At 48.7% G+C, this 18,725-nt stretch overlaps 1 protein-coding gene across 6 annotated transcripts in view; it reads right to left on the bottom strand.

The window, feature by feature from the left end:
• Nucleotides 1–18,725, bottom strand: part of TNS3 (tensin 3) — a 339,136-nt gene that overhangs the window by 33,458 nt on the left and 286,953 nt on the right. The gene's annotated exons all lie outside the window — the stretch shown is intronic.

Here is an 18,725-nt window from a genome sequence, read left to right on the forward strand (position 1 = left end):
TTCTTAAATTTCTATACCGCCCCATCCCCGAAGGGCTCTGGGCAGTGTACAACATAAAATTCACACAATACTGAATAAAGGAGCAAATCATACAAAACACAGGAAACAAATAAACTAAGCTCCATCCAATTAATAAACCATAAAAACGTATTAAAACTCCATATAAACAGCGGTTAAAACAGTCAAATGATAGGCGTCAAAAAACCCACATTTAAAACCTTCCCCGAAAAGGAGGAACGGCAGGCCCCTCAATATGGGGGCTACCTTGATGTAAAACAGAGCGAAGAGCAGAAAGAGCAGAAAGGGGGCACCACATCAGCGGCTGGTCACCCCAAAGGCCCGGTGGAACAACAGTCTTATAGGCCCTGCGGAATTCGCCAAGATCCCGCAGGGCCTGGACAGCTGGAGGAAGGGTGTTCCACCAGGCTGGGGCCAGGGCTGTAAAGGTCCTGGCCCGCATGGAGACCAGCCGCATCATTGAGGGGCCGGGAACCACCAGCAAATTGGCCTCTGCTGAATGCAGGGACCGAGTAGGGACATATGGGGTAATGTAGTCCCGAAGGTACGAGGGTCCCAGGCTGCGTAGCTCCTAAAAGGTCAAAACCCACACCGTGAAGATGATTTGGAATTCAACCGGGAGCCAATGCAGCTGGCGCAACACAGGCTGAATATGCTCTCGAAAGGCGCCCCCGTGAGCAAGCGTGCTGTTGCAGGTTGGACCAGTTTTAATTTCCGGATCAAACGCAAGGGAAGGCCCGCGTAGAGCGAGTTACAATAGTCTAGTCTGGAGGTGACTACTGCCTGCGCTCTGGGTAATGGAGGTGCCGCCTGCACAGAAGCAACACAGAAGCTGAAGCCACGCAACCTGTATTTGCAAAAAAAGTGAACATCTACACATTTAGACCCCGGCCCGGAAATGAACATCTTCCATTAATATTGACAAAGCTGTATCTGTTGGTAAGCATGAAACCCCCCAAAGAACTGAGAGAGCAATGGTGCGTGTGTGTGTGTGTTTTGGAAGTGGACAACAGAGAGTTTAATCCTCACCCTGGGATGAACACTCACTTTCAACCACACAATGACCGCAATATCCCAAAATGAATGCGCATTTGACGCAGCCCTTAAACTAGGTGTCAAACTCGCGGCCCTCCAGATGTTATGGACTACAGTTCCCATCATCCCACGACAGCATCATGCTGGCGGGGGATGATGGGAACTGTAGTCCATAACATCTGGAGGGTCGTGAGTTCGACACCTGTGCTAGAGAGTCCTCACTCAAAGCTTTTCAGATCCCCTCCCTATTCTTCCGAACATAATGATTCCCGACACACTATGTGAACCAGATGATTTGCCAGAGTAATACCACCAAGCAACGAGACACACACACCTACATATGTTGGAGATCCCAGAGTGCTGTTCGTCAGCTCCATCCTTAACATATCAAAAATGATTAATAATTCACTCTTATTGGGTATCCATCCAGGAAGTTAGGTTCTGTAAGCGACTGGGCTTATCAGCACAAGCCTGGGCTGGTTGCAGTCCATCCAGTGGAGAAAGTGACCCCTTCCCTTCCTTGTGCCAGTTTTGGTCAGCAAAATCTGAGGCGCAGCCAAGCACCTCTAATCCACAGATTCAAGCACAGCCAAGCTTCTGAAGACGCAACAGAAAACCTGCTTGAGGTACTATGGAACTGCAAAGCTTGTAATATACTACAGAAGGCAGCTAAGGTCGAATCAGTTCCCTTCACTGCAGGGCGATTCCAGGCTGTCCCCACAGCAACTGAGTTGGCCCCCTGGAACCGAGCTAAGTGGGCGGGATCATCTTGGTGCCTGTTTCGCTCCTTGATCGTGATTGGTGCTTGTGTTACGGAGGGAAACGGGAGTGTTCTTTTTCTTTTTTTAGTTTTTACAGTTTATAGTTACATGCGCTTTCTGCCCACCATGACTCTCCCGTTCTGCGCATGCCACAAAAGCGGCTCCTGATTGGTTGAACGGATGAGGTGTTGTTTCGATGCTTCCCCACTTCAAAGCCTCAAAGCGGTATCGACCTTGTTCCGGCAGAAAAGTGTAGTTCATAACTGCAACAAGGATGTCGCAGTTCGGGGGGGGGGGGGGGCTGAGACAAAACAATGTTGAGCTCAGTGGCAGTGGGGATTCACTGGGGTGAACCTAGGTAGAAACCAGTTCAACTCTGTCAGTGGGGAAAGCCCCCATAGTCAGATGTTTGAACAGAGCTGTTAACACCCTATCAGCAAAGTATCTGTGCATGTAATGGGGACTGTGTAGACTCTATAGTACATATTTTATTATACTATCCCCTCCTTATTGCACCTAGAACAAAATGGCTATCTCTGACATGAGCAAAAAAAAAGAGCACACATCCGATTTGCAGAAGATCATCTTTTTATTAGACAACACCAGCAGCGAGGTAACAGATCCAGTAGCCAAATTTCTTGACCTAAACATAATCCAGAGATCCAAGGGTCAACTTGCCTAATTCCTTTCTCCCCCTTCTTTTAGCTTTCACTATATATACTGATACTAACTCATAAAATTTTATGTTTATTACCTGTTTGGTGACTGAATTCACGGTTGATTTCTACCTTTCTACCCAGAATGAAGTTCACTAATAAATACTCTTTTTATTAGATTAGAAACTACGAACGATTCCGAGTTTTCTTCGTGCTAAAGCTCCCACGGATGTTCGGGAGATGCTTCTTCTGCTGTGCTCCAGCCTTAGCGCACTCTGCTCTTTGTGCAAATGTATAATCTCTTCGAGGAGATTGTCCAACACTGACGAGCATGCATACAAAAGGGTGTTTTAACACACTTCAGCTGGTGTTCCAAGGGTGCATTTACGAACAGGAAAATTACAAGAATACACCCAATGAGGAGGCACAGCAAGAAGAAGAGTAGAAGAAGAGTTTGGATTTATACCCCACTTTTCTCAACTATAAGGAGTCTCAAAGCGGCATTATGATTAAAGAGGACTTGACCTGGGGCATACAGACTGCCGCGGTGGTTAAGAAGGCCCAGCAAAGACTGTACTATCTGAGACTTTTAAGGAAACAACAACTGAATGGAAAACTCCTGGTGTCCTTTTACCACTGTGCTATAGAGAGTGTCTTAACCTACTGCATCTGTGTATGGTTCTCCAGTTGCACAGTGGCAGATAGGAAGGCGCTCCAAAGGGTGATCACTACCGCACAGAGGATTATCGGCTGCCCTCTCCCCTCCTTGGAAGAACTCTATAATTCCCGAAGCCTAAAGGAAAGCCCAAAATATTCTGAGACCCGTCTCATCCAGCACACTCTCTTTTTGAACTGTTACCATCCGGCAGGCGATACAGGTCTATAAAAACTAGGACAAAGAGGTTGAGAGACAGCTTCTACTCTAGAGCTGTGGCGATGCTGAACTCTGCAGCTTCGTGTTGATGTGTTTGGGGCTGTGTAGGGATGGGTGGAGGAAGGGGAAAGTGAGGATGGGGTATGAGTCTGGAATTGTGTGCATCGAGGAATGCTGCTGTAAATTTCGTTGTGCGTGCACAATGACAATAAAATGCTTATGCTTACTAACTCCTTTCCTGCCTCTCCCCACAACTGACACGTTTGAGCCTCCTTACAGGTAGAGCAAATCAGGGAATAAAAGCCATCTTGTCTTCTACTTTTTCTAGAGGGATGTGCACACTGCAATTCTGCCAGAGCTTTGAATTGGGTTGTTCTTTAGCACCCTCCCAGCTAGATGTAAGACGCCACACCCTCTTCGGTTTCTCTCAGTCTGTGTGTTGTTTTGAAGGGTGAAACCACAAGACCAACACAGAAAAGCGTTTCACCTCTGCATACTGAATTCCTTTACGAAGGGACAGCGCTGGGAGTAGAAATTGGCCGGGGCTGATGCCGGGTGAAGCCAGACAGTTCCTTAGCAACCCTTCCGCATCTAGAGTCCACCACAATTGCAGACTGAAACACGAACGGCAATAAGTTGAGCACTGCTAAAACAGGCTTGCTATTTTTACAAAGGGAGACACGCCTTCCTATTCACAAGGACACGAGACTGTGGCCATTATGAAGTTCTTCTGCATGAGCCATTTCATTCTCTTTCCTCCTCTCCGAGACACAATGCCAAAACAGAAGACAGCAGATTGGGCAACGGCGCAAGGCGGACGTCGTTTCATGAACCAGAACTCCACAGCTCGGTTTCCAAAGCACCGACAGGCATTCACACCATCTGTAGCGTCTGGCTTCAAGTCGCAGTTGTGCGCGGGGCCCCCGTCTCAGGCGGTTTAAAGCGTTTGGCCAGATGGAAACATCTGAACTGGTTCCTCAGTTAATAGGAGGCTCCTTTCCTTTTGCAGCAGCTTTATCCTAAGCTAGATTTTCCACGAGAAATGACTGCAAAACTCCCTCCTCCAACCCCCCTGCCTTGCACCCTGCAATGTAATTCATTGACAGCCACGCTAGTAACATAGATCTTTTCACATGAACTACCAAGAGACAGGTTTATGAGTGTGCACAGCTGGCATAGGGGACTCCAGAAGAACTCCACATTTAAATCACAGTCGGCTTTCCATCCCCGGATAAAATCCCCTGAGGTAAATCCAACTTGGACGCCAAGCAGAAGGGAAAGGATGGGAATAAACAGTAGAAGAAAAGTTTGAAGAGGAAGAAGAGTTTGGATTTATATCCCCCCCTTTCTCTCCTGTAGGAGACTCAAAGGGGCTGACAATCTCCTTGCCCTTCCCCCCTCACAACAAACACCCTGTGAGGTGGGTGGGGCTGAGAGAGCTCCGAGAAGCTGTGACTAGCCCAAGGTCACCCAGCTGGCGTGTGTGGGAGTGTACAGGCTAATCTGAATTCCCCAGATAAGCCTCCACAGCTCAGGTGGCAGAGCTAGGAATCAAACCTGGTTCCTCCAGATTAGATACACGAGCTCTTAACCTCCTACGCCACTGCTGCTCCCTGGGACATGAGGGAAAGTTAGATCTGGGACATGAGGGAAAAGTGGGATCATCCATCACCACCCCACTCATGGTAACGCTCACCTACAGAGCAGGGCCCACGATTAGGACCAGAGGCAGAAAGAAACCACTCTGGCCACGACACCCCTGCACCTCAGTGGTTCTGGCCAGGTGAGGTACAAAAATGCTTTAATAAGGCCGTCATCAGCTATGTTTGCCCTCATCTCTGGAGTGGGGAAAAGAAAACACGCTTTCATCTGAGGGGAGGGGAGGCAGTTGTGCTCAGGGAATTATCATGGCTCAATGGCAGAGCATTTGTTTGGCATGAAGAAGGTCCCCAGTTCTACCCCCGGCATCTCCAGTTAAAAGGATCAGGGCGTATGGCAGTGGTTCTCAACCTTCCTAATGCCGCGACCCTTTAATACAGTTCCTCATGTTGTGGTGACCCCCAACCCTAACATTTATCCATTTTACAGATGGAGAGCACTGATGCAGAGAGTCTTAGGCGACCCCTGTGAAAGGGTTGTTCGACCCCCAAAGGGGTCCCGACCCCCAGGTTGAGAACCACTGGCGTATGGGATGCAGAACACTTCTGTCCGTCTGTGGAGACGGTGCTGACCTCCACAGACTGATGGTATGATCTCAGCGCAAGGCAGTTTCGTGTGTGTCCCATTCTCAAAGACAACCTGGCACCAGGCTAAACTAGTGCTGGAGCCTCTGTGAAGCTGTTACTGATAGGACTAGAGCCAGCCTGGTGCAGTGATTAAGAACAGGTGGATTCTAATCTGGAGAACAGGGTTTGATTCCTCACTCGTCTTCCTGACCGGCAGAGCCTTGTCTGGTGAACCAGATGTGTTTCCACACTCCTACATTCCTGCTGGATGACCTTGGGCTAGTCACAGTTGTTTGGAACTCTCTCAGCCCCACCTACATCACACGGTGTCCGTTGTGGGGAGAAGAAGGGAAAGGAGCTTGCAAGCCACCTTGAGTCTCTTTTCAGGAGAGAAAGGTGAGCTATAAATCCAAACTCTTCTTCCTGCTCTGAGAAGTTCACAGGTGCTCACGTGTGGTTCCCAGGTCGTTTCCCCATTCTGCTCAAGCCCCACGGGAGAAGTGCAGCATGACCCAAGTCAATGAAAATTAGGATATTTACAGTAATGGCCCTCATTATACACCTCAAATGGTCCAGCCAAAGCAAAAAGGTACCCTTTCCTGGAATTCCTACTGAGAACCAGCCTCTTGGAATACAGCTATAGAAGAGAGAAGTTTAAATCTGTTTTGCTTTGAGTGACCTCAGCTCTCCAGGAGGTCAATCGCAGATTTTAGAAGCAACTTCCCCCTCAACAGTTTCCTGTGGCTTTTAACCCTGACCACTGGAGAGACTCTACAGAAGAAACGGAAGAAACGCGCCATGCCCCTCCTGGGCCTTCTCCATTGAAGCAAAAAAAAAAAAAAAAATTAGCATTAGAATCACAGGGCTCTTGAGAGTCTATTTCCTTCTGCGCTTTCAAAATACCAGCTGCTGTTCCTTATCAAAAGAAAGATTTAGAACTGATTGTGTGAAGCTCTCCTTTCAACAAAGAAGCACCTTCCCAAGATGGGGATCTATTCTTCCCTGAGACTGTGGAGTTTGGTGCCCACAAAAGAGGGGGAAATAGAGGACCCAAGTGGTACGGCCACCATCAATTGGTGTCTCCCTTCCTAAACAATGGATTCCAGGCGTTTGGGTCATATGACAGAATATGGGGGAATATGTTTTCAATCAGTTCTGGCCCTCCAGATGTTCTGGCAGGGGCTGATGGGAATCGTAGTCCATGAACAACTGGAGGGCCAGAGTTGGACGCCCTTTGCTTTAAATGATGACCAAGTACATACTGCTGGTGAGAGCAGAGAGCCAGCAGATCAATCCAAGTTATACGCATAGAGCAGGGATCTGCAACCTGTGGCTCTCCAGATGTTCATGGACTACAATTCCCATAAGCCCTTGCCAATTGGCCATGCTGGCAGAGGCTGATAGGAATTGTAGTCCATGAACATCTGGAGAGCCACAGGTTGCAGACCCCTGGCATAGAGTGTGTGTGTGTGGGGGGGGGGGGAAGACAAGCATATTTGCCTGCTTAAAAAACAGGAGATACCTAAGCAGAAGAAGTTTTTTTTAAAAAAATAAATAGCTTGCGTTGTGCCAGTAGGTTAAATAACAAGAGAGGATTTTGGGACTGATGTTAGAGCAGGAAATTAGTTTAGCACCGCGGGCCAAGTGAGCAATGCATTCAAACCAAAATGAATTATTCGTGAAAGTATTTATCTCCCTTTCCCCATTTCTCCCCAACAGCAATCCTATCCTTCTCCTGCATTTTAACCTCACAACAACCCTGTGAGGTACATTAAGCTAAGCGTGTGCAAGTCTGGCCCGAGGCCACCCGGAGAGCTTCCACGGAGGAGTGAGGATTCGAGCCTGGCTCTTTCGGACCCTAGTTCAGCCATGAATAGACCAAAATTACAAATAGCCCTTTGCCTACTAGTGCTTCAGGACCTCTGCATGTAAACCTTGCAAGAACTGCGCAAGATCTACTGCATCCGATCCCAAAGGATGGGAAGGAGGGAGTGGTGGTGGAGGGGGATCTAAGAGACTAGCTGACACCAAAGAAACCTGTGACCAGTGCTGTAGGAAGGGAAGAAGAAGAAGAAGAAGAAGAAGAAGAAGGAGGAGGAGGAGGAGGAGTTTGGATTTATATCCCCCCTTTCTCTCCTGCAGGAGACTCAAAGGGGCTTACAATCTCCTTGCCCTTCCCCCCTCAAAACAAACACCCTGTGAGGTGGGTGGATGCTGAGAGAGCTCCGAGAAGCTGTGACTAGCCCAAGGAAAATGGCGCCTGGGGCAAAATGGCGCCCCTCCGCGCCCCCAACCTCATTTCCCCTATTAAAGGGGGAAAAAGGGAAAAAATGGAGTGCTGCAGGGAAAAAGCTTTTTAAAGGGAAAAAAGTAGAGTGCTGCAGTTTGTGGGGGCTGCTGCAAACCGCAGAGGCGGCCTGAGGAGAGGGGTGGGGAGCGATTCTCTGCCCCACGTGTCTGCGCCCAGGGCATTTGTCCCCTCTGCCACGCCCTGTTGTAGCTGTGCCACTGCCTGCAGCTCAGCTTTGAATCAGAAACATCTCTGCACTCTGGAAGCTTACAGTCAGCTAATCGGCACAAGCGTGGTGCCCAGAAGGTCAGAGGTTCACAGACCCACTTTCCAAGCTCAGCCTGTAGCTCTGACATCGAAATGTTATCGGGGGCAGGGGGAGACCTTTTTCCAGGCTCTAGAACTACCGAAGAGCGCCGTTGCTGATACACACTGAAAGGTAAGTCCGGCCCCTAATAATCAAATACTGTATACTAGACAATGACGCGAACGTGCGCAAGCTTACAATGGCACGGAATTCCTTCAGAGGGGCTCTGGGTTTCCTCTTTTGCACACAAAACACACGACACATTCAACCTTCACCGCAAGCACTCTACTTCTGGAGCTTGACCAGTTCCAAAAGAATCACGCCCTTCATAGCTTTGCATTTTTTTTACCCTTCCGGGAGGAAAATTCACAAGTCTCAGCGTGCTGTGAGCCTGACTTCAGGGAGGCTGCCCGAGGAATGCGCTCAGTTACCAGATACCTCTCCAATATAATTCCAGCGGGGCAGTCCATCATAACAAAACAGACTGACAAAATCTAGCGGCCCTTTAAGGACATTCATTCCCCAATGAGCTTTCTTGACCAAGCTAGTTTCTTCCACACCCATCCCTCTACAACAGTGATGGCGAACCTATGGCACGGGTGCCAGAGGTGGCACTCAGAGCCCTATCTGTGGGCATGCACAAACAGAGTTCATCATGGGGGGGGGGGAATCCCCCCCCCCCCACATATCTAGGCTGGGTTCAATTATTAGCATTAAACCTAAGAGCTAGTTTTGGGGAAGCAGTATAGGTAACCCTGTTAAGCACTGTTAAACCCCACTGATTTTCATGCAAACATCTTTACCTGGGAGTAAGCTTGGTTGCTGGCAATGTGGCTTGCTTCTGAGTAAACCCTCCTAGGGTCATGATTCACCCATTTAAAGAGTTGCATGGTTGCTTCAAAGCAAAGCCAACAACTACCACCAAGCTTATTCCCGAGTAACGCACGCCTCAGAGCCAACCATTTTTTCTTAACTAAAACCTCAGTATTCAGGTTAAATTGCCGTGTTGGCACTTTGCGATAAATAAGTGGGTTTTGGGTTGCAATTTGGGCACTCGGTCTCGAAATGGTTCGCCATCACTGCTCTACAATATACCACGCAGCCCTAGGATGTCAACAGTACAGCAACCTTCCCCCGCAGTGGGTTTTATTAAAAGAAGGCCATCTAGGCACCTGCCAGTCTGAAACCCACACACTAACAACAACCAAGAGGGTTCTGCTATTCAAATGGAGACAAGACGCTTGTGGGCTTTCTGGGGTCGTGGTCTGGTAGTTTTTGCTTTTGCCGTTTTGTCCCCATCTCCGGCTGTGCAGCCCAGAAAACCCACAACAGCCACTTGATTCGGGCGGTGAAGGCCTTCCAGGAGACAAGACACTTTCTATTTGACAAGAGTTTAAAACTAAATAAAATCAGATGCATTATTAACAGCAGGGTACTGGATAGCCTCGTATGAAAGAGCACCATGGTTATCTGGGGTCTTCAGGATGTGACCCTCTTTCCTTACTGATCTTGGGGGATATGAAAATGCCAGGAAGCAAGTATTCAACACAACACACCATTTGAAGAAGTAGAAGTAGAAGTTGAAGAGGAGTAGTAGTTTGGATTTATATCCCTCCTTTCTCTCCTGTAGGAGTCTCAAAGGGGCTTACAAGCTCTTTTCCCTCCCCCCTCACAACAAACACCCTGTGAGGTAGGTGGGGCTGAGAGAGCTCAGAAGAACTGTGACTAGCCCAAGGTCACCCAGCTGGCGTGTGTGGGAGTGCACAGGCTAATCTGAATTCCCCAGATAAGCCTCCACAGCTCAGGCGGCAGAGCGGGGAATCAAACCCGGTTCCTCCAGATTAGAGTACACCTGCTGTTCACCACTACGCCACTGCTGCTCCTTTGAATTAACTATCAATAATATCAGAGCAATCTTGCTGCACAGGATCAAGAGTTCAACTAGTCCAGTATCCTGTTTCCAACAGAGACCAGCCAGATGCTTCAAGTAAGTCTGTAAGAACAGCATATTGCTGATGGCCATGACAGTGGCTTGACCCCCCCAGCCCCTCTGTTAAGGCTATACTGCCCCTGAACTCAGAGGTTCTATTTAGATAAGGTGTACAAGCTGTTGCTAGACTACAAGATCGGCCAACCTCGGTGAAAGCGCTGAGCAAACAGCCTCTACAATATCCTGCGGCAATGAATTCCACGTTAATTACGGGTTGAGCAAACTCCTCCTTTCTGCCTGTCCTGAAGAGAATACCACGCAAGGTTACTACGCTGTTGCTGTGTGTGTTTCTTTCAAAAAAAGAGGAATCCGTTATTGACAGAAAGCAGAAGGCTTTGTAAGGAACTGTCCTCTCATTTCTTTTATTGGCAAATGCAACTCACCCCCAACCTCCTGAATCCCTGCCCTGGTTCTGAACGAGGAAGCAACCCTGCAGCCAAGCGGTACCACTTCAATTTGCAAAGGAAGGCATGCCAGGAGCGGCTACTCCATGCAACACCCCCACGAAGTCAGGTAGGTTTTTAAGGAGCAGCAGTGGCGCAGGAGGTTAAGAGCTCGTGTATCTAATCTGCAGGAACCGGGTTTGATTCCCAGCTCTGCCGCCTGAGCTGTGGAGGCTTATCTGGGGAATTCAGATTAGCCTGTGCACTCCCACACACGCCAGCTGGGTGACCTTGGGCTAGTCACACAGCTTCTCGAGACTCCCCTCAGCCCCACCTACCTCACAGGGTGTTTGTTGTGAGGGGGGAAGGGCAAGGAGATTGTCAGCCCCTTTGAGTCTCCTGCAGGAGAGAAAGGGGGGATATAAATCCAAACTCCTCCTCCTCCCCCTCCCCTCCCCCCTCCTCCTCCTCCTCCTTCTTTCATCCTCTCCTCCTCCTCCTCCTTCTTGGTGGTTAGTCCAGAACACACTCCACCTTCCTTAAATCACGCAGGTTTGCACCCGCAGTCTGAATTGGCGCATCCGGGACAGAGGCTGACCTTCTCAATGAGCAGGTGAAGCCGCCTTATCCTGAGTCGTATCTTGCCCACCGAAGTCAGTATTGCCTACTCGGACTGGCAGCAGCTCTGACTAGTCTCCCAGGCGGAGATCTTTCACATAAACTGTCTGACCTTTTACCCTGGAGATGCCGGGACTGCAGCTGGAACCTTCTGTACCGGGGGCTGATGGGAATTGCCGGCAGGGGCTGATGGGAATTGTAGTCCATGAACATCTGGAGCACCATAGGTTGGCCACCCCTGTTCTATATGCAGATGCTCTGGCACAGAATTTAAGCTTCTCCCAGGGAGAAGCGGCTCCTTGTAAAATTAGGGTTCTCTGGGTTGTTTATTTGTATATATAAAGCCCTAAACAACTTTGGTTCTAGGTGCTTGAGAGAGTGCATCCACCCATATATTCCTGCCTGGGCACTTAGGTTGGGGGGGGGGGAGGCCCAACTGGGTGTCCCACCCCCTTTGGAGGTGAGGGTACTGGGGGCAGCCCGGAGGCCCTTCTCGACAGTGGCCCCTGCACTGTGGAGTGCCCTCCCACCAGAGGCCTGCCAGGTGCCTTCTCTCCTGGAGTTTCTGCACCTGGCAAAAACGAGTCTCTTCACCCAGGCAATAGCTGGTGCCCCCTACCGGGGGGGGGGGGCGGCTTGAGGTGCCCTGTACACTCCTCCCACTTTGGGGGTGCAGGAGTTTTAGAGCCTAGAATGTTCTATGCGGTCTTAGGATTTCATTATGGCTTTTATTGTAACCCGCCCTGAGGCTGCTGTAAAGGGTGGGGAATAAATCTAAATAAATAAATAATATTTTAAAACACAAGTATGGAGCTTTGAGCTTGGGAGATAACACACTTTCCCCCCGATTACGTCTGTTCAGATGTCAAACCTCCAGTGTCTACAGTTCCTAGTCTTTTCCTCCCTTATAAAACACAACAATTATTTGCAGCTACTGGTAATAAAATGAATGGGTTTTTTTTTATTAAAAGGAAGGGGGGTTAGGAAAAGAGGAGGGAACTGTCAGGGAACAGAGAACAACGACCCTCCGCTTGTCACTAGTATACTTTCTGATACTGGCAAGCAATGGGACCAGTTACAGATTGACAATGTCAGTCATGCTGACTTAAAGCAGGTGTGGGGGGGAGAGAGAGATCAGGAATAGAGACATGTATTAAGAATGTGTTTAACAGTACAATCCTACACACAGCTACTCCAGTGACTCCTATGTAAATTTAAGCAGAAGAAGAGTTGGATTTCCATCCCCCTTTCTCTCCTATAGGAGACTCAAAGGGGCTGACAAACTCCTTTCCCTTCCCCCCTCACAACAAACACCCTGTGAGGTCAGTGGGGCTGAGAGCTCAGAAGAACTGTGACTAGCCCAAGGTCACCCAGATGGAATGTGTTGGAGTGCACAAGCTAATCTAAACTCCCCAGATAAGCCTCCACATCTCAAAGGTCAGAGCAGGGAATCAAACCCGGTTCCTCCAGTTTAGAGTACACCTGCTGTTAACCACTACGCCTCTGCTGCTCCTACTGTCTTCAACTGGAACCATTCCTCACAGGATTGCACTGCAACCCTCCGGCTGTAACCATACATGCCCCCACAACGGCTGGCCCCAATCCAAAAGAAAAGTTCTGATCCCTAAGAAATGAAGGAATTACAGTCACGAAAGGAATGCTACGCCCCGGGGCGCTCAAGTAGTTTGAGGGCAAGTTCTGTTTTTGAAAAAGAAAACACACTTCAAAATAACTAGGGGCAACCTATCCACGTTGTTCTCTGTTAATGCAGGTGGGGAAAAAAGCAAGCGGCTCCGATTCAGAGCCATTTGGGGCAAATTCTACTGACATGAATTGACGGGTGGCGGAAAGCATGCTCAAGTCGTGGCTGACTTACGATGGCAAGAGAATAACAGCCTTGCTTGCCATTGCCTGCCTCCAGTGGAGTACCTAGGCAAACTGGAGCCCTGGGCAAAACCTGAGTTTGATGCCCCCCCAACAACAACAACAACAACCTTTATTAGGCATTGAAAGAAGAAGAAAAGAAAAGAAAGAAAGAAAAGAAAGAAAGAAAGAAAGAAAGAAAGAAAGAAAGAAAAGAAAGAAAGAAAGAAAGAAAGAAAGAAAGAAAGAAAGAAAACAAACGAGCATTGGCAGGAAGGGAGTGGATTTAAAAAGAGAATCTGGGGAAATTTAGGGGGTGCCTGCTATCAGGGGTGCAATTATTAAGATAGCACCACCAAAATTTCAGAGTATCTTCATGAGCCCCTACTGATGATACCACCCATATTTGGTGAAGTTTGGTTCAGGGGGTCCAAAGTTATGGACCCTCAAAAGTGTAGCCCCCATCTCCTATTAGCTCCCATTGGAAACAATGGGGGATGGGCACAGTCCCTATGTTATGGACTCCCTAAACCAAACCTCACCAAACCTGGGTGATATAATCAGGATAGTCTCCTGAAAAATCCCCGAAAGTTTGGTGCTGCTAGCCTAAAAACTGCGCCTCCTGCAGGCCAAAAACAGAAAAAAACACTGAAAATTCAAAAAAAAAATTCCCACCTGCATTTTTGGTGCCCCCAACAAGGTGGCGCCCTGGGCAACTGCCCACTTTGCCCAATGGGAGGAACGCCCCTGCCTGTCTCTATTGAGCAAACCTGGACTTCCTTGATGGTCTCCCATCCAAAAATACTAACCGTTGCTGACCCTGCTTAGTTCCGAAATCTAAGGACATCAGGCTAGCCTGGCCCACATTTCCTAAAAATCACCTTCCCCAAAGACGACTAACAAGATCCCAGTTTTCCTATTTATTGAAAAACACTGGATTCAAGCGGGACTTAACCTACCAAGTAGGAATAAACGGGATAGGACTGTCAGAATTTTTTTAAACCCACTTCTACGATTCTCAGAACGCCAGCCAGGCGCCTCCTGCCCCTTTTATCATTTATAAATGCCGTTTCGGGAGGCCAAGAGGACCACCCTTCGCCAGACTTGAAACCCTCTCCCCGTTCCAAAAGCATTGCTGAAATTGTTGGGAAGCACAGCGAGCCGGAAGTGAGGTCTCATTCCAACCAGGCGCTTGCTGAAAAGTCTCAACGCTGCTTACATAACACCCTCCAACAGGCTTCAAACAGACCAGCAGTATCCTGAGGAACAAGGCAAAAATCCTGGGCACACTTTGGCACCGGCGAGTCCGGCTAAGATCAGATGCACCCGGCCCAGCGGGCTCTCTGGTCGAAGAAAGGTTTGGGTGCATCTGTTTTAAAGGACTTGCTAGTTTTTAAGGCGCTGCCAGCCGAGCAAAGAGCCCACAAATTCCTTCCTCCAAACTTTCGACTGTCAGCTCGAGCCCGTTGGCAAATGCGCTCCTGCAAAACCTCCCGCCGCCCGCCTCTGGATCCGCATGCCCGGCAGGGAAAGCTGGCTGGGGGTTTTGTGAACGGCCTCCAGCGCCTTGCTAAGGGGATCTCCTCCTCCTCCCTGTCGACTACTTGGCCCCCTCCCGCGGCTCAAGTGCCTTCGCCCCCGCGGTGCCGCGCCAGGAATGCGCACCGAGAGCGGCGCGTAAAAGTCCCTTTGCGCTCTCCTCCCGGGCTGGCGAGAAAGCGGGGAGGGAGAAAGGGAAGCCGGTGCCTACCTAGCCACGCCGCCATGGCCCGGCTCTGCGTCCTCCGGGGAGGCTCCCTGGGCCACTTGGAGGAGGCCGCCGCGGCCGGGGACGAGGCGAGGCGAGGCGAGCGGCGCAAAGGGCGGCCGCCGGCTGCCGTGCGTAATTGCGGGCTGCTTGGCGACTCCTCCTTGCAGCTGACCCAGCCAGGGGGAGAGCGCGCCTTTGCTGCGCCTCGCCCAGGCCGCTCCTCCCGGGCCGCAGCGCGGGTCTGTTAGGTCAGAGGCCAAGCGGGGAGGGAGGGAGGGTGAGGAGAGCTGGCTCGGCTGCCTCCTGTTCGAGGCGACATGAGCCCCCCCCCCCCCACTCCGTTCCTCCATCGGAGCCTTTTTGCCCACTAAATCTGGAAGGCACCGCCGTTTGGAGAAGGGCAGGCAGGGAACCAGGGCGCCCTCTCCAGCTGGGTCGCCTTTCCCAGGAACATGGCAGCAGGGTGCAGGGAATAGCCCCAACCCGGCGCGACCAAGGGGCTCGAACTCGCCCTCCTCAGGCACAAATGTAGGCTCAGAAAATCCCTACTCGCCTCTGGGCTAGGCCTGCTGGCTTAAGATCTAAAGGATCTGATTTCCAATATCCAAAAGGATGCAGACACACTTCTTCAGCAACTAACAAATGATTGCACTGGAAACATTAGCCTGACCTTCAGCAATCTAAAGGATCTTAAGGAGCAAAATGGGAGAAGCGCCACCCCAAAGCGTATTTGCTACATTAATGGGATTGTGAAGGTTGGGACATGTCATGACTATCACACGTTATCCATCAGCGCATTTTTTATTCCTGCGATGAAATCTGCCCAAGCGAGTGTGACACGCTTGACCCTTCTGTCAGAACAAATGCGACCGTAAATTCACGTTTGCTCTGGCAGAAGGGCGAAGTGTGTGAGTCGCTTCAGCAAAGTTCAGTGTATGGATTAAAAAAACTGCTTTTGTAGAGACAACATGCAACATGTTTAGATTCATGTTTCTTCTGACAGGTAAACTGTTAATCACTTTGGCAAGTTTCACTATATGAACTAAAACTGCTTTCAAAGAAACAACACAGCATATTTACATTCACATTTAGATTCATGCTGATTCTGACAGGTGTTACTTCAGCAAATTTCATTGTGCGGATAAAAGTTGCTTTTAAAGAGACAACACACAGCATATTCAGATTCACATTGAGACTCATGCTGATTCCGACCAGTAAAGTGTTACTCACTTTGGCAAATTTCCATTTCATGAATCAAAACTGCCTGGATGAGTCATATTTGATGGCTGCAACGTATGCCCATCTTGCACAACCTCACCAATATAGAGAATATCCGGAGGCAACAACGATCAAAATCGTATCCAGCCTCTCCATACTTAGCGTTTCTTCTTTGGGTTTTTGTTGCTTTGCTGGAGAAGCCGCTCCAGTGCTTATCTGTGTACTTTTTGCATGAAGGAGCAAGCTGCTCTGAGCCAAGAGGAAAGGCGCGGTTCAATTGTCTTCGAAAATAAATCGTGTGCCAGGATCTCTGGCTTCAGCTGGGTCACCCTCCGCTCTACCGTTGAACTCACCTACAATAACCCCTTGTCCCACCCCTATTCCTATGCTCCTCCCCAAGCAGGAGGATTGGGGAGTGCTTTTTTCCTTCCACTGGTTAGGTTCCCCAGAAAAGAGGGCGCAGAATTTCTTCCTAAACCCCAGTGGGAGTGACTGGAAGGGATATGATATTTGCCTGAGGCCTGGGTAGGGTCGCCAGTCTGTGATGGGAAATAGCTGGAGATTTTGGGGGTGGAGTCTGAGGGACATCAATGGGGTATCATGCCCTAGAGCATAGGTGTCAAATTCGCGGCCCTCCAGATGTTATGGAATACAGATGTTATCGAATGATGCTGGCAGGGGATTATGGTGAACTGTATGGCATGTATGAACTGTATGGTGAACTGTATGGTGAACTGGTGAACTGTATGGTGAACAGCTGGCATGATGCTGGCAGGGGATTATGGGAACTGTAGTCCATAACATCTGGAGGGCTGCGAATTTGACACCTGTGCCCTAGAGTCCCATCTTCCCAAGCAGCTGTTTTCTCCGGGCAAACTGATCGCTGTTGCCTGGAGATAATTTTCTCCAGCCACCACCTGGATGGTGGCAACCCTAGGCCTGGGGGAGGAGCCAGCCTCCTTGCTGACCACCTCAGTGGAAAGGGGAAAGCACAAAGAGATTCATTTGCCAGTGAACTGGCCCCAAAAGCACACTCCGGGAGGAAAAACATTGCAGCCCTGAGGTTCTTTTGGGTTGCTCCTGGGAAGACTCATTCAGTGGTGATTCATCAGGAGAAGAACTCTGGTCTATTACCAGGAGAAATGACATCCCGAGAACTCAAATCCTCTGGAATAGAAGATTAGGCATTTATTGCTTGCATGGTTCAAAAATTAGCTTTAAAAAGTACCTTAGATGTCTTCCCAAGCTATGGGAATACCCAGGGGCATATCTAGGGGGACATGAGGGGGTGTAGCCCCCTGCACATTTTCCTTTTACTTACTACTTACCATATGCTAAAATGGGTGGATTCAACTCAATTCAATTCAATAAGCCTTTATTGGCATATACACGATAGTATAAAAAATACAGTTCCAGTTAAAAAGTGAATAGTAAAAAACTTTGCGTTTGTCATACATTCAGTTTACAAACTTCTGACAAAAACTTTGCCACCATAAGGCAACAATGAAAATCCTGACAATTTAAAAGCATAACTACTTTATCTGATTCAGTATAATCAATCATAGGGTCTATAGCTTGGGATAGCAGGCTGGATCGGAGTTCTTGGTATAATAAGCAGTTCAGGAGAATGTGTGGGATGGAATCCAGCTGTCCTGTGCTACAGGTAAAGAACCTCTTATCGCTTGGAAAACCTTTAAGTCTTCCTCTATGTAGCGGAGATGGCATGATGTTAAATCTAGCCAGCATATAGGCTCTCCTGTGTATGGGATTTGTGAGCGCTGTACTATAATAGGCTGGGTATCCCTGTGTGAAAGGAATTGACATATTTGTTGGTGAACAAGATTTATTTGCCAAGCTCTGCAGTTGTTGATAGTCCATTGCGAACAGCCTCTCTTTAATGAGGGCAAAAGTTTCAGTAAAGGTTAGCATATTGAAGGAGTCACTGTCATAACCCAGTTCCCCGATCTTTGCTGTAACTATTGTGCACCATTTTGAATGGTGGAGTTCACTCAAGGTAAGTTGGGTCAATGAGTTTCTGGAGCTTCGGTAGTGAATATTTAACCAGAATTTTATAATGATTAGCCAAATATTGGCCTCTATAGAATATTGGCCAGGATTCAACTCAACACATGCAAATCAAGCTTGCTAATTGCACCCTTTACACTTGTTAACCAATGCAAATGGTTCTTTCTCCCACCCTGGACATTCCATAGGTATATATACTCCACTTGCTTTACTACCATCAGATCCTCTGAAGATGCTAGCCACACATGCAGGCAAAACGTCAGGAGAAAATGCTACTGGAACACAGCCATACACCCCGGAAACCTCACAACACCCTGTAGGTTAGGTACTTATTCACAGTACCCTCACTCACCAGTCCTCCTGCTAGATCAATCTTCAAAAAATAAAACTCTCCACTGACATAAACCTAAAGCAAATCCCTATACCCCACTCCCATTGGTACACTGGAACTCTTCTCTACCTAGAATAAATTCCTACCTTGGTTTATATGATTTCACTTGGCCCTCCTATAAACCTAACCCACCAGTATACTTAATCACTGTATAATTGCTTTCTCCCGGCTCTCAGACTGTTACCAATTGTTCCTGTCATACCCTGTGGCAGAACTATCCACTCAGAGGTGTTTAGTTTTCACTCAGTTAAGAAAACCAGCTCTTAACAGCAGGAATGATTCAGACCCAAAGCCCTTCAGATTGTCTTCAGAAGGGAGGCG

Source organism: Sphaerodactylus townsendi, linkage group LG11, assembly GCF_021028975.2.
Source record: "Sphaerodactylus townsendi isolate TG3544 linkage group LG11, MPM_Stown_v2.3, whole genome shotgun sequence".
In the NCBI taxonomy this organism is placed as follows: domain Eukaryota; kingdom Metazoa; phylum Chordata; class Lepidosauria; order Squamata; family Sphaerodactylidae; genus Sphaerodactylus; species Sphaerodactylus townsendi.